The sequence below is a fragment of the Microcebus murinus genome, chromosome 17 (genome assembly GCF_040939455.1).
Source record: "Microcebus murinus isolate Inina chromosome 17, M.murinus_Inina_mat1.0, whole genome shotgun sequence".
Lineage (NCBI taxonomy): Eukaryota > Metazoa > Chordata > Mammalia > Primates > Cheirogaleidae > Microcebus > Microcebus murinus.
The window spans coordinates 59,566,627-59,593,943 of record NC_134120.1 but is presented as its reverse complement, the minus strand read 5'-3'; the positions used below and the strand labels follow the sequence as shown (position 1 = coordinate 59,593,943).

At 42.7% G+C, this 27,317-nt stretch overlaps 1 protein-coding gene and 1 long non-coding RNA gene across 3 annotated transcripts in view; both read right to left on the bottom strand.

Moving 5' to 3' along the window:
- Positions 1-27,317, bottom strand: part of MAML1 (mastermind like transcriptional coactivator 1) — a 51,615-nt gene that overhangs the window by 19,527 nt on the left and 4,771 nt on the right. The gene's annotated exons all lie outside the window — the stretch shown is intronic.
- LOC142861596 (uncharacterized) lies at positions 11,141-15,760 on the bottom strand. The gene is made up of 2 exons (XR_012912830.1): positions 15,282-15,760; positions 11,141-15,220 (listed from the first exon to the last, which is right to left on the bottom strand). It is a non-coding gene; the product is annotated as an uncharacterized LOC142861596 (long non-coding RNA).

The following is a 27,317-nucleotide window of genomic DNA, read 5'->3' as shown; positions in this document are numbered from 1 at the left end:
GAATGCAACCAGACCTGGTCCAAATCATTTGTAATATAATACCTATCTCTCAGGTTAATTTAACTTCCAAAGAGAATCATTTATAAGTCAATCTATTCCCCCTACCCCATTCATTTATTCTCCCAAGTTATCTTTTCACCCTTGCTAGTAACCACTTACTGCCACTCAACAGAATTACTTATATTCCTCATCTCCCCTCTCCTCTAAAATGAGGGTACTTCAACTTCTGGCTCCCACTGGGATATTGGGTAATCACTCTGTGATTCTCCCCAAGCACACAGCAAGTTAATCTCTTCCTCTTACCAATCTGCCTTGTTGTGAGTTTAACGTATTGTAAGTTTCCTCACACTCCTATCCTACATGTTCTATGTCATCTTAGCACAGGACCACCACCTCTTTTTTGACAGAAAGCTTTTAAATAGGCCAGACATGTTGGCTAATGTTCATAATCCCAACACTTTGGAAGACTGAGGTGGGAGGATTGCTTGAGCCCAGGAGTTTGAGATTGTAGTGAGCTATGATAACGCTACTAAACCATAGCCTGAGTGACAGACTGAGACTTTGTCTCAAAAAACAAAACAAAACAAAAAACAAAACAAAGCTTTTTTTAAAAAGCTATTTAAGAAAGCAAGGCTATGTAAGTATTTAACACAATATAATCTCTTTCTGCAGGATTATATAATAAAACGGAAAATTAGAATTCATTGAGAAACAAAATTGTTAAATAGATTGATTCTTGTGCTTGGCAGGCAGGCAGGCAGTGTGTTCTCACTATAGAAAAACTAATTTGGGAACCAAATGAGGCTCAGAAGGTTTCTTGGTGAACATGAAGTACAAAGCAGGCCACTGCCAACTGGCTGTGTGACTTTAAGACATAATCCATTTAGAATCTGCTTTCTTGGCCTATAAAATGAAGTTGCCTGGGTCTATAATGCTATACTTTTTTTTTTTTTGAGACAGAGTCTCACTTTGTTGCCCAGGCTAGAGTGAGTGCCATGGTGTCAGCCTAGCTCACAGCAACCTCAAACTCCTGGGCTCAAGCAATCCTCCTGCCTAAGCCTCCCAAATTGCTGGGACTACAGATATGTGCCACCATGCCCAGCTAATTTTTTCTATATATATATTAGTTGGCCAATTAATATATTTCTATTTATAGTAGAGACGGGGTCTCGCTCTTGCTCAGGCTGGTCTTGAACTCCTGACTTCGAGCAATCCGCCTGCCTCGGCCTCCCAGAGTGCTAGGATTACAGGCGTGAGCCACCGCGCCCGGCCTATAATGCTATACTTCTAATATTAATTATGACCCTGTACAGGGAGACACTTGGGGGTTCATGCAGGACTCATTCACCAAGGCCTACTATGTACCAGACATTGCTCAATACAGGCTGTGCATAGAATAATGATACAGTACAACTCATCATTGAAAATTCACTAGGTTTTTTTCTTTTTTTTTCTTTACTATATTCTAGGCAGAGCAATAGGCACAAGGGGATAAAAAGATTAATAAGACATAAAGATCTATCCCTCCCCTGGATGTGATGGGGAAGCTATGGAGATGGAGGCAGGCCAGAGTATTATGTGGGAAGGAGAAGGGAGGGTGGGACAGCGTGAGGAAGGCAGGGAAGACTTTCTGGAAAAGGGGGCACCAGAGTTAGGGATTAAAGGAGCGGAGAAGTGATCCAGCAGAGGGAGAGCATTCCAGGCTTAGAGGCAAAGGCAAGCACACAAACGAGCAGAGAATGGGAGTGGACAGAAGTGGCACACAGAAAAGAATCAGGAGTAGTTTAACGCTGCTGATGAGTAAAGGGCACAACAGGGAGTTTTAAAAGAGAGATGCTGGGAATGGATCAGGATGGCCCCAAAATATCACTTATGGGAAAATTTCAAAATACACAAAATTAGAGAGAACAGTATGATGAACCCCCCCATATAACCATCACCCAACTTGGACAATATCAGTATTTAGCCAATTTTGTTTCATTTCTACCTCCCTCCCTCTGCCAACTGGATTATTTAAAAAACAAATCCTTAGGCATTGTATCATTAATCCACAAATACTTCTCAGTGTATATCTCCAAAAAGTAAGAACTCTTAAAAATATGTGTGTATATATCATCATAATAGCATCATTATACCTAAAACATTAATAATTCTTTATTAACTACCTCATTCTCATTAGGGTTGGCTATGATAAAAAACAAACAAACAAAAATCCAAACCAGAAAATAAGCACTATCAAGGATGTTGAGAAACTGGAACTTTGGTGCACTATTAGCAAGAATGTAAAGTGATGTAGCTGCTGTGGAAAACAGTGTGGCCGTTCCTCACAAAACAAAAAACAGAATTACCATATATGATCCAGTAATTCTACTTCTGAGTACATAGTCAAAAGAATTGATAGGAAGGACTCAGAGATATTTGTACACCTGTGTTCACAGCATTATTCACAATAGTCAAAAAGTGGAAGAAATCCACGTACCCATTTAGAGCTGAACAGATAAACAAAATGTGGCATATACATACAATAGAATGTTATTCAGCCTTTAAAAGAAAGGAAATTCTGACACATCTGTATAACATGGATGAACCTTTAGGACATTGACATCAAGTAAAATAAGCTGGTGATAAAAGGACAAAGAGTATACTGAGTCCACTTAAATGCGGTACCTAGAGTAATCAAATTGATAGAAAGTAGATGGTGATTGCCAGGGGATGGGGGAATGGACAGTTATTGTTTAATGGATATAGTTTTATTTATTTATTTATTTATTTTGAGACAGAGTCTCACTTTGTAGCCCAGGCTAGAGTGAGTGCTTGGCATCAGCCTAGCTCACAGCAACCTCAGACTCCTGGGCTCAAGCAATCCTGCTGCCGCAGCCTCCCAAGTAGCTGGGACTACAGGCACGCGCCACCATGCCCAGCTAATTTTTTCTATATATATTAGTTGGCCAATTAATTTCTTTCTACTTATAGTAGAGACGGGGTCTTGCTCTTGCTCAGGTTGGTTTCGAACTCCTGAGGATATAGTTTTAGTTTTGCAAGATGAAAAGAGTTCTGGAGATGGATGGTGGTGGTGGTGGTTGCAAAACAATGTGAATGCACTTAATGTCATTGTACTGTACATTTAAATATAGTTAAGATGGTAAATTTTACATTATGTAAATTTTACCACAATAAAACGTTTGTGTTTTTTTTGTTTGTTTGTTTGTTTGTTTTTTGAGACAGAGTCTCACTTTGTTGCCCAGTCTAGAGTGAGTGCCATGGCGTCAGCCTAGCTCACAGCAACCTGAAACTCCTGGGCTCAAGCGATCCTCCTGCCTCAGCCTCCCTAGTAGCTGGGACTACAGGCATGCGCCACCATGCCCGGCTAATTTTTTCTATATATGTTACTTGGCCAATTAATTTCTTTCTATTTATAGTAGAGACGAGGTCTCGCTCTTGCTCAGGCTGGTTTCGAACTCCTGACCTCGAGCGATCTGCCCGCCTCGGCCTCCCAGAGAGCTAGGATTACAGGCGTGAGCCACCGCGCCCGGCCAATAAAACGTTTTTAAAATAATTACTTTTAAATTTTTTATAGAAACGGTCTTGCTATGTTGCCCAGGCTGGTATCAAACTCCTGGCCTCAAGTGATCCTTCTGTCTCAGTCTCTCAAAGTGCTAATTACAGGTATGAGCCATTATGACCAGCCTAAAAATAATTCTGTATCATCCCATATCCCATCAGTGTTCAAAATTTCCCTGTCTCATCAATATCTTTTTATTATTATATTTTTTTTTATTTTTGAGGTGGGGTCTTGCTCTGTTGCCCAGGCTGGAGAGCACTGGCATGATCATAGCTCACTGCAGCCTCCAACTCCTAGGCTCAAGCAATCCTCCTGTCTTAGTCTCCTGTGTAGCTGGGACTACAGATGTGCAACACCACACACAGCTGATTTTTTTTTTTTTTTTTTGAGACAGAGTCTTGCTTTGTTGCCCAGGCTAGAGTGAGTGCCGTGGCGTCAGCCTAGCTCACAGCAACCTCAAACTCCTGGGCTCAAGCAATCCTGCTGCCTCAGCCTCCTGAGTAGCTGGGACTACAGGCATGCAACACCATGCCCGGCTAATTTTTTCTATATATTTTTAGTTGGCCAATTACTTTCTTTCTATTTTTAGTAGAGATGGGGTCTCACTCTTGCTCAGGCTGGTTTGGAACTCCTGACCTCAAGCAATCCGCCCGCCTCAGCCTTCCAGAGTACTAGGATTACAGGTGTGAGCCACCATGCCCGGCCTGATTTTTAATTTTGATTGTAGAGACAGGGTATCACTATGTTGTCCAAATTAGTCTCAAACTCCTGGTCTCAAGTGATCCTCCTGCCTTGGCCCCTCAAGCACTGAGATTACAAGTATGAGCTATTGTGCCTAGCCTCAATAATATCTTTTAAAGAAAAACAAAATAACCCCTTTATTATATGGAAGATTTCAAACATACACCAAAAGTAGAATGGTATAATGGACCACAGCCCAACTGAAACACATGGCCAACCTTTTTTTTTTTTTGAGACAGAGTCTTGCATTGTTGCCCAGGCTAGAGTGAGTGCCATGGCTTCAGCCTAGCTCACAGCAACCTCAAACTCCTGGGCTCAAGCAATCCTGCTGCCGCAGCCTCCCAAGTAACTGGGACTACAGGCATGCACCACCATGCCCGGCTAATTTTTTCTATATATATTAGTTGACCAATTAATTTCTTTCTATTTATAGTAGAGACGGGGTCTCGCTCTTGCTCAGGATGGTTTTGAACTGCGGACCTCGAGTAATCCGCCGCCTCAGCCTCCCAGAGTGCTAGGATTACAGGTGTGAGCCACCATGCCCGGCCCACATGGCCAATCTTGTCTCATTTATACAAAACCCACACCCTGGGTTAACCTGGGAATTGTATCATTTCTCCTTAAATACATATCTCTAAAATATAAACGCTCTTTAAAAAATAACCCCATCATTATTGACTGTCCAAAAAAATCAAATTGTTTTTACAGTTGGTTTATTCAAATCAGGATCAAATACACTATATTTGGTTGGCATGCCCTTAAGACTCTTTCAATATGTAACAGTGCTCTCTCCCTTTTTTCCCCTTTCCTATTTACTTGTTTAAGAACCTTAGTCACCTGTGCTATAGAATTTCCCACTTCCATAGCCGGCTGATGAATACCCAAAGTGTTCTTCACAAGTTCTTCTATCCCCTGTACTTCCTGTAAACTAGCAGTCAGAGGCTTGATAGGATTCAGACTTGGGCGCAGGCATAAATACTTGCAGGCAGTGTAGTCATTTTAACAGGACCTTAGCAGGTGAGGTCAGATTTGCATATTTATAGGCTATCTATAATTACTGTGCAGTGAATGAATTTCAGGGAGGCTACAGCCAGAGTGACTAAGTAGGAAACTGTTGAAATAGTCCATGAAAGAGGAGGAGGACCTGACTGTGGGTATGAGCAAGGAGAAGCAAGATATTTAAAATAAGGGTGGAAGAAAATTCAGCAGGTATGGGAATTTGAAGGAGAAAGGTGTTTCTATCCAATTTGGGTGCATGGTAAGAAAGAGAACAAAGGAAAAACAAGGTTTTCCTTAGCAGGAAGAATTGAGTTCTGTTTTAGCCATGAAGAAATGACATCCAGGTAATATCCAAGGGGCAGTGAATGACACTAACTATGAGTTCTGTGGAAAGACAGTCATCCTCAGGGCATGCAGCTGAAACTGTAAGTGAATCCAATTCCTCAGAAAGAGTGAGAAGCCAGCCAAGGGGCAGTTACAGAGCCCACAGGGAGACAGAGCACAAAGGAGAGAGACAGGTTAAATACATCAGAAAGGAACGGAAAGGTCAATGCTGAACGTGTCCTTTTGGTCTGACAGTAAAGGGGTGACTGATGCTGCTGTCCTGAGCAGTTTCAGAAAGGTGACAGAGTAAAAATCCTTAACTTGAGAAATAACTGGGAGGTAAATATGAATAGAAACAGTATGTACAGTTCTTTCCCAAGTTGTTTTAAAAGGAAGATAAAGAGACAAAAGTACATTAGTGGTTGTCTAGCACTGGAGGGCAGTGGGGAGGACTGATTGGGTGATACAAATATTCTAAGACTGTTGCATTCACTTTAGCCTGGGTAACAAAGCGAGACTCTGTCTCAAAAATAAAATAAAATAAAATAAAACGGTTGCACAACTCTTGTAAACACACTAAAGATCACTGAAGTGTACACTTTAAATGAGTGAACTGTATGCCAAGTGAATTATATATCTCAATAAAGTTGTTATTTTTTAAAAAGTGGGAGCCTGGGCATGGTGGCTCAGGCCTGTAATCCCAGCACTTTGGGAGGTTGAGGTAGGAGGATGGTTTGAACCCAGGAGTTTGAGGCTACAGTGAACTATGGTCACACCACTGCACATCAGCCTGACCAAAAGAGACAGACCCTGTCTCTCAAAAAAAAAAAAAAAAGTGTGGGGGAGGGGAGAGACTGATTGGTGGACAGAGAGGATCAAAGGAGGGTTATTTTGGAGTAATAGACTTGGGCTCACTTAAAGAACAGCACATAATTACTTGTTTTGTTTTTTCTTTGAGACAGAGTCTTGCTTTGTTGCCCAGGCTAGAGTGAGTGCCGTGGCGTCAGCCCAGCTCACAGCAACCTCAATCTCCTGGGCTCAAGCAATCCTACTGCCTCAGCCTCCCGAGTAACTGGGACTACAGGCATGTGCCACCATGCCCAGCTAATTTTTTCTATATATATTAGTTGGCCAATTAATTTCTTTCTATTTATAGTAGAGACGGGGTCTCGCTCTTGCTCAGGCTGGTTTCGAACTCCTGACCTCAAGCAATCCGCCTGCCTTGGCCTGCCAGAGTGCTAGGATTACAGGTGTGAGCCACCGCCCCCGGCCATAATTACTTGTTGATTAAAGCAGATCTCTCTAAAATCCTCAGGAACTCTGTTATTCTATGAATGTAATCAGGCTCTTCCATATGAAAAATATGTATCATGACAACTCCTAAAAGCATAAACATCAAGATCTTCCCATTTATGGGGAAATTATGACTTAAGTGAGGGGTTCTGTGCATGCAAGAGTGATGTCCTTCCTTTCCAAAGCCAAGCTCTCCACTGGGCTCTCCTGCCATCCTCAGCCAAGCTCTTCCAGGCCTTCCTTCATTCACTCCATGCTTTTCTCTGTTTTCCATTCTTCCTCTTTGCTGGTTCTTTTCTCCCCTAACAATGACCAATGCTCACAGTACCTCCCATCTTTTAACGAGGTCCTATTCCATGAACCATTTAGCTGTGTTTAGCTACTTTAACACTATGTTAAGAGCACAGCAAGACTTGCTTTGAATCCCCTTAGGATGCTTGGCTGCAGTGTGCTCCCTTCACTGGGTTCCTTATCATAAAAAGATAGGGGAGAAGGGTGTCTTAGGCACTTCCTGGGGCAGCTGTGAGACATTTCACTACTACTTACTGAGCACCTAGTAATGCTTTTCCTGTCCAGCTAATCCTCCTCCTTTCCTTCATAGCTTCTTCAAAGTCTGGTCTCTACTTTGAAGGTGACCTCCAGATTCTTAAATCCAAGAACCCTTTTCAGTGTATATCTCCTTGACTTCTCTGAGGCACCAGGCACTGATGACTACTACTCTCTTCTCTAAACGTCTTCCTCCCTTGATGCACACGCTCCTGCCTCCAAAGCTACTCGTTGCAGTCTGCTCCTTCTCACACCTGCAAGGCCTGCATCTCTTTTCACTAATGTCCTCTCCCCAAGCAACTCCATCCACACTCAGGGTTTCAACTACGGCCTGACAACCTGGCCCAGAGCAAGCACTGGCATTTCCCAATCTTCATCTTTCCCTCTATCCTGTAAGCTAAAATAAAATCTTAAGCCCCCCAGCTGACTGCATGGGGCCCTTTTGGCTAAGCAGACCCCAGAAGTACCCCACAGATGAATTCCTAGCTGAGAAGGAAAGTATGACAGGCCTCGTCATGCCCCCTTCCCTTTTTGGAGATATCCTTTGTAACTCATTAACTGGACTAAGACTATATAAGACAAGGCTTCAACCATACCTGCAGGTAATCAATTTATTTAGGTTACTAAGCATGAAATATCCGATTTCCTTAAGTACTAAGTTTAATAGTTGATATCTCTGACATTTCCTGTTTTATTTTTATTGTGAAGGTACATCCTTAGTCTTGCAAACACACATTTTGGCTTGTAATTATCTGTCAAATTTTTTAGAGCAATTTTTGTGAAACCATGGACAAATTAAAAAATCTGGGCCGGGCGCGGTGGCTCACGCCTGTAATCCTAGCACTCTGGGAGGCCGAGGCGGGCGGATTGCTCAAGGTCAGGAGTTCAAAACCAGCCTGAGCGAGACCCCGTCTCTACCATAAAAATAGAAAGAATTTAATTGGCCAACTAATATATATAATATAAAAATCAGCCGGGCATGGTGGCTCGTGCCTGTAGTCCCAGCTACTCGGGAGGCTGAGGCAGGAGGATCGCTTGAGCCCAGGAGTTTGGGGTTGCTGTGAGCTAGGCTGACGCCACGGCACTCACTCTAGCCTAGGCAAGAAAGCGAGACTCTGTCTCAAAAAAAAAAAAAATAAAAAAAAAAATAAATAAATAAAAAATCTGTGTTATTTTCAAACATGAGTTACATTGTGGAACCAATGCAGCACAGACAGTTGGAGATATCAGCAAAGTGTTTGGGAAGGATGTGGCTAATGAATGGCAGTACATTGATGGTTTGAGAAGTTCCATTCTGGTGATTTTAATCTTGAATGTGAGCCACATGGGCGACCTGAGACCAAGGTGAACAATGACAAGCTAAAAGCTGTAGTGGAAGTGAATCCCTCTCAATCTACGCTTGAATTAGCAGCAAGGTCTGACAGTAGTATTCCAACATTGGACCATTTGAAACAAATCGGCAAGGTAAAGAAGCTGGATAGATGGGTTCTGCACGAATTAAACGAGCGTCCAAAGAGAAATCTTCTCGAAGACTGCCTTTCTTTGCTGTCGCGACATAAAGGCGAACATTTCTACACTGTATTGTTACATGTGATGAAAAATGGGTTCTTTTTGACAATCACAAGTGTTCAGCACAATGGCTAGATAAAGATAAGCACTGAAATACCGTCCAAAACCAAATATTCATCAAAGAAAGCTAACGGTGTCTGTTTGGTGGTCCAGGACTGGTGTTATCCACTGCAGCTTCATGACACCTGGTTAATCGGATTACAGGGGATGTCCACTGCAATCAACTGGATGCAATGATGACGATGTCTGCGATTAAGTAGCTGAAATTGGTTAACAGAGACAGGCCAGTCCTCTTGCAATGCAATGTTCCACCACATGTCGCACAAACAATGCTGGTCAAATTACAGAAGCTGGACCTGGAAACTCTCTGTCATCCACTGTATTCACTAGACCTTGCACAACTGACTACCACCGTGGCCCACGGGAAAAAAATTTCTTTTCTAGTTGTGGCAGTCATTGTGTCTACCTGGCATATAGGGTTTGTCTGACCTGATCCCAATTAACTTCTCTGTTTAATCCCCTGCCAGCCTCTTGAGGCCCAAATTTAAAATGAACCTCTTTCAGGACTTAAAATATACCTCCAGCCTGGTGACTTCCAACTAATCTTTTAAGATTTACCTCAAACATCAACTCTGTAGTATTTTTTCCCTGATCACTTACCCCACAGCTGGTCAAGTTCCTTATTCTATCCCTAGTGCTCTAACAATACTCTGTACATAATATTTATGTTCCACTTTCATGGAAAGCATTTCTGTCATACTGTAAATGTTCACTGTTTCTCTGCATCTCCCTGCATCCCTGGAGGGCAAGAACCTTGACCATTTCCTCCCCAGCACCTGGTCCAATGCTCAGCAAGTTAGGAGTCCCACCGCTCCCTTCACAGTCACTTAGTTCTTTGTCATTGTGTCTCACAGGCTCACTCTCTCTGCCCAATAAACAGGAGGCAGTACTAGCTCACTTAATCTTCAGAACAACCTGCAGGGCCAGTTTTGTACTAGTATTCCTAAGTTCAAGATAAAAGCACTAAGTTAGAACTCAGGAAAATCAGCAAGAAAAAAAAATCAAACAACCCTATCAAAAAATGGGCAAAGGACATGAATAGAACTTTTCAAAAGAAGACAGAATAATGGCCAACAAATATATGAAAAAATGTTCAACATCTCTAATCATCAGGGAAATGCAAATCAAAACTGCAATGAGATATCACTTATCTCCAGTGAGAATGGCCTTTATCAAAAAGTCCCCAAACAATAAATATGCGGAGAGACAGGAACACTCCTACACTGCTGGTGGGACTGCAAACTAGTGCAACCTCTGTGGAAAGTAATATGGAGATACCTTAAAGAGATGCAAGTAGATCTACCATTTGATCCAGCAATCCCATTACTGGGCATCTACCCAAAAGAACAAAAGACATTCTATAGGCCGGGCAAGGTGGCTCACGCCTGTAATCCTAGCACTCTGGGAGGCAGAGGAGGGGGGAGGACTGCTCAAGGTTGGGAGTTGGAAACCAGCCTGAGCAAGACCCCGTCTCTACTAAAAATAGAAAGAAATTAATTGACCAACTAAAAATAGATATATAGGCGGGGAGTGGTGGCTCATGCCTATAATCCTAGCTCTCTGGGAGGCCAAGGCGGGGCGGATTGCTCAAGGTCAGGAGTTCAAAACCAGCCTGAGCCAGACCCCGTCTCTACTATAAAAAAATAGAAAGAAATTAATTGGCCAACTAATATATATAGAAAAAATTAGCCGGGCATGGTGGCACATGCCTGTAGTGCCAGCTACTCGGGAGGGTGAGGCAGAAGGGTTGCTTGAGCTCAGGAGTTTGAGGTTGCTGTGAGCTAGGCTGACACCACAGCACTCACTCTAGCCTGGGCAACAAAGCGAGACTCTGTCTCAAAAAAAAAAAAAAAAAATATATATATATAATAAATTAGCCGGGCATGGTGGTGCATGCCTGTAGTCCCAGCTACTCGGGAGGCTGAGGCAGGAGGATTGCTTGAGCCCAGGAGTCTGAGGTTGCTGTGAGCTAGGCTGATGCACAGCACTCACGCTAGCCTGGGCAACAAAGTGAGACTCTGTCTCAAAAAAAAAAAAAAAAAAGAAAGACATTCTATAAAAAAGACACCTGCACTCAAATGTTTATAGCAGCACAATTCACAATCGCAAAGGTGTGGAAACAACCCAAGTGCCCATCGATACATGAGTGGATTAATAAAATGCGGTATATGTATACCATGGAGTACTATTCAGCTATAAGAAACAATGGTGATCTAGCACCTCTTGTATATTCCTGGATACAGCTGGAACCCAATCTACTAAGTGAAGTATCCCAATAATGGAAAAATAAGCACCATATGTACTCACCAGCAAATTGATTTCACTGATTAACATCTAAGTGGACACATAGGAATAACATTTATCAGGTGTCGGGCAGAGGGGAGAGAGGAGGAGGGGATGGTATATACATACATAATGAGTACGATGTGCACCATCTGGGGGATGGACAGGCTTGAAACTCTGACTCGGGGGAGTGGGAAGGCAACACATGTAACCTAAACATTTGTACCCTAACCTAAACATTGTACATATTAAGCATAATATGCTTAAATTAAAAAAAAAAAGATAAAGGCACTAAGGCTTAGAGAAGTTAAACAACTTGGAATGTGAGAGCTGAACCAGGATATGAACACAGATCTACATGATTTAACACTGCTTCCCAAAGTCCAAGTTATGTGATTCCTTTTATTCAGGATTCTATCTCAAATATATATTACTCCTTTAAATGTGCCCTTGGCACCTCAAAACTTTCCAGTATCTTAACTCTTTTCTTTCCCTCTTCTTTGAGATAAAAACTTCACTCCTTGCAAAGATTAACTCCTTTCAGCTACACCTCCTTATGGCCTCTGGACCATGCCTCATCTGAGACTTTTCCCCTTCAAATTCTTCCCCTCTCATCTCTAGAGCTGTGGTTATCAATGTGTCCCAGACCAGTGGCATCAGAATCTATTAGAAACGCAAATTCTCAGGCTCTGCCAAGACCCACCAAGTCAAAAATTCTGGAGGTGAGGCTCAGAAAGCAGGTTTAAAAAGCCCTCCAGGGCCTGCACAGTGGCTCATGCCTGGAATCCTAGCATTCTGGGAGGCCCAAGGTGGGAGTATAGCTAGAGGTCAGAAGTTTGAGGTTGCTGTGGGCTAGGCTGACAGCACTGCACTGTAGTCCAGGCAACAGAGGGAGAAGGTCTCAAAAACAAAAAAACCCTCCAGGTGATTTTGATGAATGCTAAATTAGACAACCACTGCTGCAGTGGCTTCTTTGAAACTTAAATTCCACTTCACATTTTAAAACCACCCAAAAATGCTTCCCTATCCTGCCATCTCACCCCTTGCCACTAGCTTTCTTAAGAGCATCAATCACTAAGTACTTTTAAGTCCAGAACATTCACTTACTCCTCAAACCCCTCTCTGATCAGCTGGGCACCCTTATGCCCCTTACAAATATGAAAACTGAAACTCTTGAGAGTTTTAATTACTTATCCAAATAAATCTGGAAATACAGCAATTCTTCTCTTCATAAGTAGACAAATTTCAAATATCAAATGTAGAACAGAGCATAAAAAAATAAAGATGTCAAGATAGACTGGTTTTATAGAGTAGTCAATATAGAAAGCAGACTGCCAGAGACCAGAGAGAGAGTGAAGTCAGGACCCCTCACCCCAACACAGGCACAGACACTCTCCCTGGAATTAAAAACTCAGGATTTAGGTGAGCAAAGTACAATTATTTTTTTTTTTTTTTTTTTTTTTTTGACAGAGTCTCGCTTTGTTGCCCAGGCTAGATTGAGTGCCGTGGCGTCAGCCTAGCTCACAGCAACCTCAAACTCCTGGGCTCGAGTGATCCTTCTGCCTCAGCCTCCCGGGTAGCTGGGACTACAGGCATGCGCCACCATGCCCGGCTAATTTTTTATATATATATCAGTTGGCCAATTAATTTCTTTCTATTTATAGTAGAGACGGGGTCTCACTCTTGCTCAGGCTAGTTTTGAACTCCTGACCTTGAGCAATCCGCCCGCCTCGGCCTCCCAAGAGCTAGGATTACAGGCGTGAGCCACAGCGCCCGGCCTACAATTATTATTTGTCTTTTCTGTTCTTGTGATTGTGAAGCAACAGTGAGATAAGAGATCCATGGATGAAATAGGGCATTAAAGAGTATCTTATAACGTGTTAACTCAATACAGTAAAAACCTGCTTGTTACTGAACAGCACTTATAGAAATGTCAGCCACAAATATGAGCAAAATATGCAGCTTTAAATGTCTAGTCCTCACATTAAAAAGAAACAGAAAGAGGGCCGGGCGCGGTGGCTCATGCCTATAATCCTAGCACTCTGGGAGGTTGGGGGGGGGGGATTGCTTGAGGTCAGGAGTTCGAAACCAGCCTGAGCAAGAGCGAGACCCCATCTCTACTATAAATAGAAAGAAATTAATTGACCAACTAGTATATATAAAAAAAAATTAGCCGGGCATGGTAGCACATGCCTGTATTCCCAGCTACTCGGGAGGCTGAGGCCGAAGGATTGCTTGAGCCAGGAGTTTGAGGTTGCTGTGAGCTAGGCTAACGCCATGACACTCACTCTAGCCTGGGCAACAAAGCAAGACTCAGTCTCAAAAACAAAAAAAAGAAAGAAACAGAAAGTGAATTTTTATATTATATTTTATTTAACTCAATATGTTATTTTAACACGTAGTATTTTTTAAGTTGAGATTTTTTTTGGCACTAAGTTTTCAAAATCCAGTATGTATTTTAAACTTTTAGCACAACTAAATTTGGAGTAGGCAAATTTCAAGCGCTTAAGAGCCCTACCTGGCTGGTGGCCACCTTAATGGACAGTGTAGCCCTAGAGATAAGCCTTGGGTGTAAATTTTCAGGACAGCAATGAAGACAAAAGTGTGTGCTTGGGAACTTGCTGCCTGGTTTTGGCAGCAGGCTCCTTACTGCACATGGGGCTCAACATACCAGGCACCTTTGTGCCAGCTGCTTCCTCACCTGAAATACTCAACTTTGCCCTTCTTTTCTTTTTCTAGCAAACTCCTCCTCATTATCCCATTCAACTTATACAATAAGAATCTACTGAGAACTGAGTGAGCCAGCCACTGTCTGGGCCCTGAGGATACAGTGGACAAAACAACAGACAAAACCCCTTGCTCTCTGGCAGCCTACATTTTAGTGGGGAACACTCACCAGAAAATAAAGCATAGAAAGAGAGGGAGTCTGTGGGGCTCATGATCCTAAATACGGTGCTCAGGAAAGGGCTCATAGTACAGCATGTGAAGTCTGAGCGAGAGCCTGCAAGAGATGAGAGAGTGAACCACGCCAACACCTATGAAAAAAGATCCAGGCCAAGGGATGAACAGTGCAAAGGCTGAGGTGGGAACATGCCTGATGTTTGCATATCAGTAAGGAGGCCAGTGTGGCTGACATGGAGTGTACAGCACAGGGTGGGGGGACGGGAAGGATAGGTGCACCAGACTGCACAGTGCCATGTAACCCTGGCTAAGGGTTGGCTTTTCCCTCAGGTGATGGAAGACCTGTGGAGAGGTCTGAGCACAGGAATAAGATCATTTTGAGGGGAAAGCAGACTGCAGAAGGGCAACAGCAAACAGGGAGATCAACTAGGAGGCAATAATGCAGGTAAAAGAAATGATGGCTCAGACTAGAGTGGTAGTGGCAGAGGTGGGGAGCAGCGGCCATATTCTGGATGTGTGTTGAAGGTGGAGCTGATGTATGGGCCATGGGGCTGGCCTAAGGGTCTCTGGAGAAGAGTGTCCCTGGCAGGTTCAAGTGTGGCTAGAATACAGGGAGAGGTGGCAGAAGAGAAGTCGGGCTGATCTGCGTTGTCTTGACAAGTCTGTGGAGCTATGGGTGGAAGTGGGCAGAGAAGTGGCTTTGCCAGGAGCACAGGGGGTTCTGGGGATACCCTTCAGCACTTGCTGGGAAAGAGCAAGCAGTGCCCACCTTGAAGTCTTCCTCAATTTCCCAGGTGACTGCAGAGCTTGCCACTGGCTCTCCCAAGTAGCCAAAGCTTTTTGGACCACCCTCTAATGTGGTACATAAAATCTGGAACATGAATGGCCAGCCTCTCCATCTGTCTCCACTAGCTCCAAGCACTGGGGTTCTTCCTCATTCACCTCGATCTTTTTTTTTTTTTTTTTTTTTTTTTTTTTAACAAAGGCTTGGATGCAGATTCACCTCGATCTTTCCAGCACTCATCATGGCACTTAATTCATCATTTTGTTCAATAAACAGACCCAAAATACTGTCTTTTGGTTGGGACTGGCCAGTTTACCAAACCAGAAAGAACTCCATGGTTGTCTAGGTCTTGTGGAAAAAGCCATACTTGATTAACAGAGGTAATCAGGACATTAAAAACAAAATAAAGGCCGGGCACGGTGGCTCACGCCTGTCATCCTAGCACTCTGGGAGGGCGAGGTGGGAGAATTGCTCAAGGTCAGGAGTTCAAAACCAGCCTGAGCAAGAGTGAGACCCCATCTCTACTATAAATAGAAAGAAATTATCTGGACAACTAAAAATATATAGAAAAAATTAGCCAGGCATGGTGGCGCATGCCTGTAGTCCCAGCTACTTGGGAGGCTGAGGCAGGATGATCGCTTGAGCCCAGGAGTTTGAGGTTGCTGTGAGCTAGGCTGACACCATGGTACTCTAGCCCCAGCAACAGAGTGAGACTCTGTCTCCAAAAAAAAAAAAAATTTTAAAAAGAAATCCCTGGCCAGTCTTGGTGGCTCATGCCTGTAAACCCAACACTTTGGGAGGCTGAGGTGGGAGGATCACTTGAGGCCAGGAGTTTGAGGTTGCAGTGAGCTATAACTGGGCCACTGCACTCTATCCCAGGCAGCAGAGCAACACCCTGTCTCAAAGCCCCTGCATTCTCTCTCTTCACCTTTCTCAAAGACAACCACTATTCTGATTTTGTGTTAATTGCTTTTCTTCATAGTTCTACCACCCTCATGTTATCCCCAAACAATATACAGGTGACTCTTGAGCAATAGGAGTTTGAACTGTGAGGTCCACTTATATGTGGATTATCTTCTGCCTTTGCCACCCCTGAGACAATAAGACCAACTCTTCCCCCCCCTCAGCCTACACAACATGAAGATGATGAGGATGAAAATCTTTATGATGATCCACTTCCACTTAATGAATAGTAAACATATTTTCTCTTCCTATTATTTTCTTAACATTTTCTTTTCTCTAGCTTACTTTATTGTAAGAATACAGTATATAACACATATAACATATAAAAGATTTGTTTATCAACTGTTTATGTTATCAGTAAGGCTTTCAGTCAACAGGAGTCTATTAGGAGTTAAGTGTCTGGGAGTCAAAAGTTATATGTGGATTTTTGACTGTGTGGGGGTTGTGGAGGAATTGGCGCCACTAACCCACAAGTTAGTTCAAGGGTCAATTGTACTGCCTACTTTTGAAAGCAGAGGGCAAGCACGCACTAGCCATAAGGAGAGGGCGGCACTGCCCCTGCTGGGTCGAGGCTCCAGGAGGAGGTTAATGTATCAGCTTCCAGCTCATGATCTAACTTCTGCTTCTCTGGGCATTGATAAGGCCCCTTCTGGGCAAGTCATGAGCAGTCATAAGGAAGTCTTGGGAAACACAGGGCTCAGCACCTGTGTTTGGGCACCTGGCAGGGCTGAGGTGTGGGCCACATACTGGACATGCAGCAGAAATATGGTCAGGGCAAGAGCTGTCCTGTACCTTCTGCTCCTAAGTTTGCCATGGCCTCCCTCCAGCTCTCAGGAGAAAGCTGGAAACTTCTTTGAGTGATGTGCGTGTCCTCAGCAGAGCAGGAAGAGAGAGACCCTCATCAGCACGTGGTCAGGAGGAGCCACGTTCTGCTGAGAACCTGGGCCAAGCCCTCCTGGGCATTCTGTCCTCAGGTTAAAAAGATGGCCTGTCCTCAACCAGCCTGAGCAACATAGCAAGACCTTGTCTCTACAAAAAACAGGAAAATTAGCTAGGAGTGGTGGCACATGCCTGTAATTCCAGCTACTCAAGAAGCTAAGACAGAAGTATCTCTTAAACCCAGGAGTTTGAGGTGGCAGTGAGGTATTATCATGCCACGAGCAACACAGTGAGACCCTGTCTCAACAGCAATGACAAAAAGAGGGCCTGATGGAAGTAGGGGTCTTGGTGATGACAGTCTACCTCCTGGGTCACACTGCTGCAGTAGAGCTCAGTTGCCATCCACATCTGGTGCAGAACTGTCATCCCGGGATTACTTTTCACCTTTTTTTGAGACAAAGTCTCACTCTGTTGCCCCAGTTAGAGTGCCTTGGCGTCAGCCTAACTCACAGCAACCTCAGATTCCTGGGCTCAAGCAATCCTTCTGCCTCAACCTCTTGAGTAGCTGGGACTACAGGCATGTGCCATCATGCCTGGCTAATTTTTTCTATTTTGGTAGAGATAGGGTCTCGTTCTTGCTCAGGCTGATCTTGAACTCCTGAGCTCAAATGATCCGCCCGCCTCAGCCTCCCAGAGTGCTAGATTACAGGCGTGAGTCACTGTACCCGACCCTCCCTTGCCATGTTTTCTGAGTTGGGTCTCCTGTTTCCTGAATCTTGTGTCTTACTCTTTTTTTATTTAGTATTTCAGTTTGGTGGAGTACATCTTCCAATAGCTTCTTAAGAAGGGGTATATGGGCCGGGCGTGGTGGCTCACGCCTGTAATCCTAGCACTCTGGGAGGCCGAGGTGGGCGGATTGCTCGAGGTCAGAAGTTCGAAACCAGCCTGAGCAAGAGCGAGACCCCATCTCTACTATAAATAGAAAGAAATTCATTGGCAAAGTAATATATATATATATATATATATATATATACAAAAAAAAAAAAATTAGCCGGGCATGGTGGCGCATGCCTGCAGTCCCAGCTACTTGGGAGGCTGAGGCAGCAGGATCGCTTGAGCCCAGGAGTTTGAGGTTGCTGTGAGCTAGGCTGACGCCACGGCACTCACTCTAGCCAGGGCAACAAAGCGAGTCTCTGTCTCCAAAAAAAAAAAAAAAAAAAAAAAGAAGGGGTATATGATAGTTAAACTTTTTAAACCTTTTATCTCTTAAAATGATGTTATTCTACACTCAATCTTGTTGTATAGTTTGGCCAGGTATAGAATTCTAGGTTTGGTAGTCACTTTCCTTCAGAATTTTGAAGGCATTGTTCCAACTGTCTTCTTGCTTCCTATGTTGCTGCCATAAAGCCCAAAGACATTCTGATTCTTAGTATGTGTCCTAGTACATTGCCATCCAGAAGCTTGTAAATCTTTTCTTTAAACCCAATGTTCAGAAATTTCATGACTGGTGTGGGTCTCTTTTCTTCCCTAGTGCTGGGCACAAGCATACCCTTTTAATCTGGCAATCATGCCTTCAGTCCTTGAATTTTCTGTTTTCTGTTTGTTTTGTCTTTTTTCCTTTTGGGGGAATTGCTAATTTTTTATATGCATGTTGCCCACATATAGTTCATATTTTTAAAAATTTTCTGAGATTTTGTTTCCTGAATTTTAAAAATTCTTGTTCTATAGATACAATATATTCTCCTATCTCGCTCATTACCATCTCATTGGCCAAGCAAGTCATATGGCAAGGTCCAAATTCAAAAGATGGGAATTATACTCTGCCTACTATGAAGCCATGGCAAGGGTGTGGATATATAAAATGACCTAGAATGAAGAATTGAGACCATTTAATCTATCCTCACACAACCAAGGGCTATGCCATTCCCATGAATAATAGCAACTCATTTGAACAGCAATAGGGATAAAAGTCAGGGGAGAATTGGAGGAGGGAAGACATCAGCAGGCAAGTAGATGTACAGTTAAAAAGTGTTCGAGGTAATTCTGACATATATGCCACAGAGAATGTTTTTGGGCTGAGTGTGGTGGCTCACGCCTATAATCCTAGCACTCTGGGAGGCCAAGGCGGGCGGATCGTTTGAGCTCAGGAGTTTAAGACCAGCCTGAGCAAGCGAGAGACCCCATCTCTACCAAAACCAGAAAATATTAGCCGGGCATGGTGGCGCATGCCTGTAGTCCCAGCTACTGGGGAGGCTGAGGCAGGAGGATTGCTTGAGCCCAGGAGTTGATGTAAGCTGGGCTGATGCCACGGCACTCACTCTAGCCTGGGCAACAAAGCGAGACTCTGTCTCAAAACAAACAAACAAAAAAATCCTGACATCATTAGCCCATCAGCAACACTTAGAGACTTTGCCTTCCCAATAAGGAAAGAGATGGCTCATGGTCTTCTGGCCTTTAAAAGACTCACCCTATTTTTCCTCCCCTGAGCCACATCCCTCAGAGGCTAGACTATGTTGGAATGGTTTCCTTGCTTGAAGGTAACATTTTTCTACTTAGCTTTTTGAATCTTTGCTCTCTTAGAAATTTTTTTTTCCTTTAACATCTTTTAAAAATGAGAAAATTGGGGCAGAGAGATCCTTTTCCATGCCTAAAGTCATACAATTACTTTAGGCCAAAACTGTCACTGCATTCAGGTTTTTTGACTCCTGCCCTATAATTTACTTCATCCTGTTTGTACACAAATGTATTATCTTCCTTCTGCTCATTAGCTGCACCACCCTTCCCTGAGACACAGGGCCTACTATCTTGCTTTGTTTCTATTAACAGACTTTGTTCTTTTTTTTTTTTTTTTTTTTTGAGACAGAGTCTCGCTTTGTTGTCCAGGCTAGAGTGAGTGCCGTGGCATCAACCTAGCTCACAGCAACCTCAATCTCCTGGGCTCAAGCAATCCTCATGCCTCAGCCTCCCAAATTGCTGGGACTACAGGCATGTGCCACCATGCCTGGCTAATTTTTTCTACCTATATTAGTTGGCCAATTATTAATTTCTTTCTACTTATAGTAGAGACGGGGGTCTCGCTCTTGCTCAGGCTGGTTTCGAACTCTGGACCTCGAGCAATCCTCCCGCCTTGGCCTACCAGAGTGCTAGAACAGACTTTGTTCTTAACTGAATAGCAATAAAGAACTATACAGCAACAGAGATACATGCATATAAAAATTTTTCCCCTATTTCATATTTTAGGCAGAGAATCATAGACTCTATCCCATCTTTCTTTGACTGACTTTCAAATCACTCTAGTCTCTTTAATTTCCTTGATGTGTTTTTATTAAGAAGCCCTTATAATACTGTTAGACAATTTTCAGGACATACGGTTTATAAAAACATAGTTTCTGTCTTTTAATTTTTTAAAAACTGTGTCAAAAACACATAGAATTTACCATCTTAACCTTTTAAAATGTACAGCACAGTAACTATATGCAGATTGTTGCACAACAAATCACCAGAACTTTTTCATCTTGCAAAACTGAAATTGCTATATCCATTGAACAACCCCACTTTTCCCCTTCTCCAGCCCCTGACAACCACCATTCTACTTTCTGTTTCTGAGTAGATATCTCATATAATTAGAATCATACAGTTTTTGTCTTTTTATGAGTGGCTTATTTCTGTTAGCATGTCCTCAAGTTTCATACATGTTGTAGCACATAACATATCCTTTTTAAGGCTAGATAATATTCCATTGTATATACATACCACATTTTCTTTATCCATTCATCTGGTGATGGACATTTAGGTTGCTCCCACTTAGTGTCAACAATGCTGCAATAAACACGGGTGGGTAAATCAGGGCCTACTGTCTTTCCTCTACCAATCCACTTCTGAAATGGTCCCAACCTACAGCCATACAGCTTATGACACGGAACTGAGAGTTCCTTCCATAACACCATTAACATTCACTCAAGAGATGTCTGCTGCCTGCTGAATATGCGGCAGGTATAGTGCTACACTCTTGGTCTTACTCTCAAGTTGTCCACAGTCCAATAGAGAGCAGCAAAACACACATATTAAAGCTCATGTTGTAACTGTTCTCACAAAGGCCTGGTCAACTTGAAGAGCTGACTTATGAGGTATCCTGAAGGAGATGGATTATGAGCAGAGTTCTGAATGGTGAAATGTCCAACATTATGAGACTGGGGGAAGGACATATATAGGAAGGTACCAAGAGAAATTAGGCCATTTTCAAAGAATCACATTGAAAGTATTTCTGGGATCTTGAAGTAAGGCTTCATTCCCGTGGCAACAGATGTCGCCCCATGACATGATCTTATAGCAGGCCTGGTAGCACTGGCACTGCTCCAAGTATTCAGATATGTGCTGCAGTCTCTCCTGCTGCTCTGCTCTGCCAGGCACAACAGTTCCACACTGACCTAAAAGGTCTGGACCCACCTGGCAGGGGTGGGGAACCTGCTGCTTTCTGCTTTCAAGATTATTTTTTCTAAAGCACCAAAGGAGACAAGAAAAGCTTTATTTTTCTCTGCTACAACCCTTTTTAATGAAAGGATTTGTTCTGTAAGATTTGGATTCAGTCATAAGGCCGCACTTAAGGACCTAGAAAGCCACACAGGTTCCCCACCCTTGCCGGCAGTTGCCAGTGATTGGCCTGTGGGTTGGGATGCTTTGAATTCAGATATAGCATAGAGTGGGCAGAAGTTGTGCTATTTCTCATTTAAAGACATCATTCTTTCATCCTCAACTAATCAAACAATGTATGGCTGTTCAAAGGAGTGTTCTATGAGAGAGCAAAGAAAATATGGGTAAGAAATATGTAGGTAAGACAAGACACCTTATTTGATGCGGGCAACAAAACTCATGACAAGGATCCATGCTCTTTAACCATCTCTCTTGGAATTCAGAAGTGAGATGGTAGTCATGGGAATGCACATTATTATGTTTATTTGAAAAATGAAGTCAAACTTCCTTTTCTCTCTCTTTTTTTTTTGAGACAGAGTCTTGCTCTATTGCCTGGGCTAGAGTGCCGTGGCATCAAGCTAGCTCACAGCAACCTCAAACTCCTGAGCGCAGGCGATCCTGCTGCCTCAGCCTACCCAGTAGCTGGAACTATAGGCATGCACCACCATGCCCGGCTAATTTTTTCTATATATTTTTAGTTGTCAAGCTAATTTCTTTCTGTTTTTAGTAGAGATGGGGGTCTCGCTCTTGCTCAGGCTGGAAGTCAAACTTTCTGATAGAAAGTTGAGTCTGATGTGACTATTTGACAATGAGGACTGGTTTTGTACATTAGGTTATACAGCAGGTATCTTCCATATATTAAACAAGCTATAATAGTCACAGCTCTAAGGTTTTGATGAAAATATACCTAAAGCAGATAAAAGTATTTAATAAAAAAATAGCATATTGGCAAAAGTGTATTGAAATGAATAGTACTTTTGTTTTCCCAACAAATTTTATGTATATTAGGTTAAACAAGGTAGGTACCTCTAGGTGAAAGAATAACAAGTACAATCAATAATCAATTGATAAGACTTGGTAAAGACTTTTTGTTATATTTCTCAGTAACTGAGAAAGTAAATGACTAATCAGATGGTTTCTAATTCTTTGTTTTCAATAAAATTGAAAAACTACCTAACCAAGTTATCAGCTAATTAGTAAACTAATTTTTAATGACATGACACTGATTTTTTGGCACACAACTGAGGTTTCAAAATATTGAATAACATTGCTATAACTAAACTTCTCCCTTTCCTTTGTAGTTATTAATATTTATGCAAACAAGGATTTCTGGGGCTTAAATTTACAAAAACATAACATAAGAACTGAATTGAGAACTCTCATTTTGGCAAGAAGTAATATTCAGGGATGGGCACGGTAGCTCACGCCTGTAATCCTAGCACTCTGGGAGGCTGAGGCAGGCGGATTGCTTGAGGTCAGGAGTTTGAAACCAGCCTGAGCAAGAGCGAGACCCCCATCTCTACTATAAATAGAAAGAAATTAATTGGCCAACTTCCAATATATAGAAAAAACTAGCCGGGCATGGTGGCACATGCCTGTAGTCCCAGCTACTTGGGAGGCTGAGGCAGCAGGATTGCTTGAGCCCAGGAGATTGAGGTTGCTGTGAGCTAGGCTGACGCCACAGCACTCACTCTAGCCTGGGCAACAAAGCAAGACTCTGTTTCAAAAAAAAAAAAAAAAGAAGTAGTAATATTCATCCATGGTTATATGAATAAATCAAGGGGAGAAGGAAGCCTCATCTACTTATTAAGGGAGGCATTTCTAATAAAAGTATTTTTTTGCTTAATAATTATTTATAAAACTTTATAATGCATGTTATCTGTTGTGTACTAAATTGGTATAAATCAACTTTAAAAAGAGCAAAAAATGCACAGCTTTATGATCAAAATAAATTTAAAAGTTTTAATTTCAATTTTTTTTTTTTTGAGACAGAGTCTTGCTTGTTGACCAGGCTAGAGTGAGTGCCGTGGCGTCAGCCTAGCTCACAGCAACCTCAAACTCCTGGGCTCAAGCAATCCTACTGCCTTAGCCTCCCGAGTAGCTGGGACTACAGGCATGTGCCACCATGCCCGGCTAATTTTATATATATATTAGTTGGCCAATTAATTTCTTTCTATTTATAGTAGAGACGGGGTCTTGCTCTTGCTCAGGCTGGTTTCGAACTCCTGACCTCGAGCAATCCGCCCGCCTCAGCCTCCCAGAGTACTAGGATTACAGGCGTGAGCCACCGCGCCCGGCTTTAATTTCAACTTTTATACCTATTTTTGATGCAGAGAAATATGCTAGAGTAATCAATAAAAAGACTTTCAAATATGTATTAAATTAAAATAAAAAATATTATACAGAGTAAGTGCAGAAAGAAAGCAAGTTCAAGGAGAAAAAAAGAATCATTTAAAACTTGTTAGGCCAGGCCCGGTGGCTCACGCCTGTAATCCTAACACTTTGGAAGGTCGAGGCGGGAGGATCGTTTGAGTTCAGGAGTTCAAGACCAGCCTGAGCAAGAGCGAGATCCTATCTCTACCAAAAATAGAAAAAATTAGCCACGCATGGTGGCACATGCCTGTAGTCCCAGCTACTCGGGAGGCTGAGGCAGCAGGACTGCTTGAGCCCAGGAGATTGAGGTTGCTGTGAGCTAGGCTGACACCACAGTACTTGAGCCAGGGCAACAGAGTAAGATTCTGTCTCAAAAAAGAAAAAAAAAAAACTTCTGTTAAAGAAAATCATTCTTTAAATGGTTGATGAAAGACAGCGTATACAGCATATTGCTAAGATATTCAGATTCTGCTGGCTACATTTTAAGAAGTGATATAACCTTTTTAAAAAAATATTTATAATTCTCGTGTTGGTGGTATAGTGGTGAGCATAAAAAAAAAGAAAAAATATATATTTATAATTCTCTGTAAGTTACAATTCCTGCTATATATTTATAACTATTTATAGGTATAAATAGCATTTTTTGCCCTTTTCTTTGTTTAAAATAGTTAATTCATCTTAAATATATGTAGCATTTATAAGGCTGTGTTACATAAATTTCTTATTTTGTATTTTTCACTTACTAAACTGAATTATAGTAATTTAGTATACAAATGATTAGGTATAATTTTTGATAACCCTACAGACTTAGGATGAAAAGTTTTAGATGCCAACTTAAAAATATGTGAGAGGGTTCACAGTGTTTCAAAAGTATTTAGTCCAAACACCCAGTCTCTAATATTAATATAAGGCTCTTCCTGACCTGATTCCTACCTTTCCTGCTTCATCTTCCAGCCTCTGGCACTTTAAGTCTCAAATTCAAAGAACTACTATCATAATTTTGTATTTTTGCTTAGTTTCCCAAAAGGATCAAAGTCCTATTAGATGCCCCTTGATAAGAGCTCAAGTTAGCATGCATATCAGTATAATAAAGGTTTGGAAATCTCCTAAAGGAAACTGTTACATTTGTTTAGCCTACATGTGCAAATGCTCAGAAGCAAAAAAATCTGTTTAGCCCAGTGAGTCCCAAATTTGTCCCACTCTAGAACTCTTTGAACAGCCCATGAAATTAGTGTTCCATGGAATACCCATTAGGGCGGGCATCTGACTAAAACTTAAGATCTATCTTAAAAGTCAATTCTTTTTTTTGAGACACAGTCTCACTCTGTTGCCCCATTAGAGTGCCATGACGTCAGCCTAGCTCACAACAACCTCAAACTCCTACGCTCAAGTGATCCTCCTGCCTCAGCCTCCCGAGTAACTGGGACTGCAGGCATGCGCCACCATGCCCGGCTAATTTTTTCTATATAATTTTAGTTGTCCAGCTAATTTATTTCTATTTTTTTTAGTAGAGGACAGGGTCTCACTCTTGCTCAGGCTGGTTTCGAACTCCTGACCTTGAGCGATCCGCCAGCCCCGGCCTCCCAGAGTGCTAGGATTACAGGCGTGAGCCACAGCGCCCGGCCTTAAAAGTCAATTCTTAAAAGCCTTCCAAACTTCACCAAAAAGGCATCCCCCCCCCAATATTCCCACAGGCTTTATAGTCGTTAACATGGCTTTGCAATGACCCATCTACTGTCTGCTCCCATTAGGCTCTGTAATACAGGTCCAGCATCTACCACAATTCCTGGTTGGTTGAAAGAACAATCAACTGGAAGCTGGAAGCAAAGGGAAAGAAATGGTTAATTCCTAGGTTTCTATTTTGGATCACTGGGCTAGGGAAAATACTCACAGGGTACATAAGATTTGTTAGGAAAAAGGCAGAGTCCATTTTGGAAATACAGGAAATCAAAATGGAAATGTCCAAGAGACAGTTGAAAAGACTGATTTGAACCTTGGAAGACAGATCTGGATTGCAGATTTGGAGAAGCCTTTTCTTACAGGTGACAGATGAAGCCATGAAAGAATCAATGACATTACCAAGGGAAAAAAAGAATAAAAAAGTAGAGGATGTAGTTGCCCAGGGAACATTTTTTGTAGAGGGTCTCACTATGTCCCCAGACTAGAGTGCAGTGGCACAATCATAGCTCACTGCAACCTTAAACTCCTAGGCCCAAGTGATCCTCCTACCTCAGCCTCCCAAGTAGCTAGGAATGCAGGTCTGGGGCTCCAGGTTTGTGACACCATGCCTGGCTAATTTTTTAATTAAAAAAAATTTTTTTTATAGAGATTGGGTCTCACTGTTGCCCAGGATGGTCTCTAGTCCTGGCCTCATTTGATCCTCCCACCTTGGCTCCCAAAGTGCTGAGATTACCACACCTGGCAAGGAACAATAATAATTAAAAACTGTGCAAAGAGGCCGGACGCAGTGGCTCACACCTGTAATCCCAGCACTCTGAGAGGCCGAGGCAGGCAGATTGCTCAAGGTCAGGTGTTCAAAACCAGCCTGAGCAAGTACAAGATGCCGTCTCTACTATAAATAGAAAGAAATTAATTGGCCAACTAATATATATAGAAAAAATTAGCCGGGCATGGTGGCACATGCCTGCAGTCCCAGCTACTCGGGAGGCTGAGGCAGGAGGATCGCTTGAGCCCAGGAGTCTGAGGTTGATGTGAGCTAAGCTGACACAACAGCACTCACTCTAGCCTGGGCAACAAAGTGAGACTCTTGTCTAAAAAAACTGTGCAAAGAAAGTTTCTCAAGCCAAAAAACTAAGAATTCCCTTGACTAGTCCCCTCTCTCCTGCCCCCACAACTAAACAATCTAGTCCAGCAACCCAGTCTTATCACCTCTGCTGTCCAAAATCCATCTCTTCCTCTCCATCTCCACTACCACCACTAGTCCCAGTCCTGGCATCTCCAACCAGCCTAGACAACTAGAAAAGCCTCACCTGTATCCACTCTTGCCACACCAACCCCAGGCATCCTCTGCTTGGCACAAGAATGATATTTATTTATTTATTTATTTAGAGACAGAGTCTCACTCTGTTGCCTGGGCTAGAGTGCCATGGTATCAGCCTAGTTCACAGCAACCTCAAACTCCTGGGCTCATGTGATCCTCCTGCCTCAGCCTCCCGAGCAACAGAGACTACAAGCATGCGCCACCATGCCTGGCTAATTTTTTCTATATAATTTTAGTTGTCCAGCTAATTTATTTCTATTTTTTTTTAGTAGAGGACAGGGTCTCACTCTTGCTCAGGCTGGTTTCGAACTCCTGACCTTGAGCGATCCTCCTGCCTTGGCCTCCCAGAGTGCTCGGATTATAGGCGTGAGACACCATGCCCGGCCTGACAGCAGACTTTTAATTTGTCCTGTACACTGTTGTATCCCTAGCGCCCTGAATACAGTCATCCCTTGGTATCCATGGCGGATTGGTTACCAAAATCTGTGGATACTCAAGTCCCTTATGTAAAACGGCCTAGTATTAACATTTCCATATAACCTACTACACACATCCACATCCTCCCATAT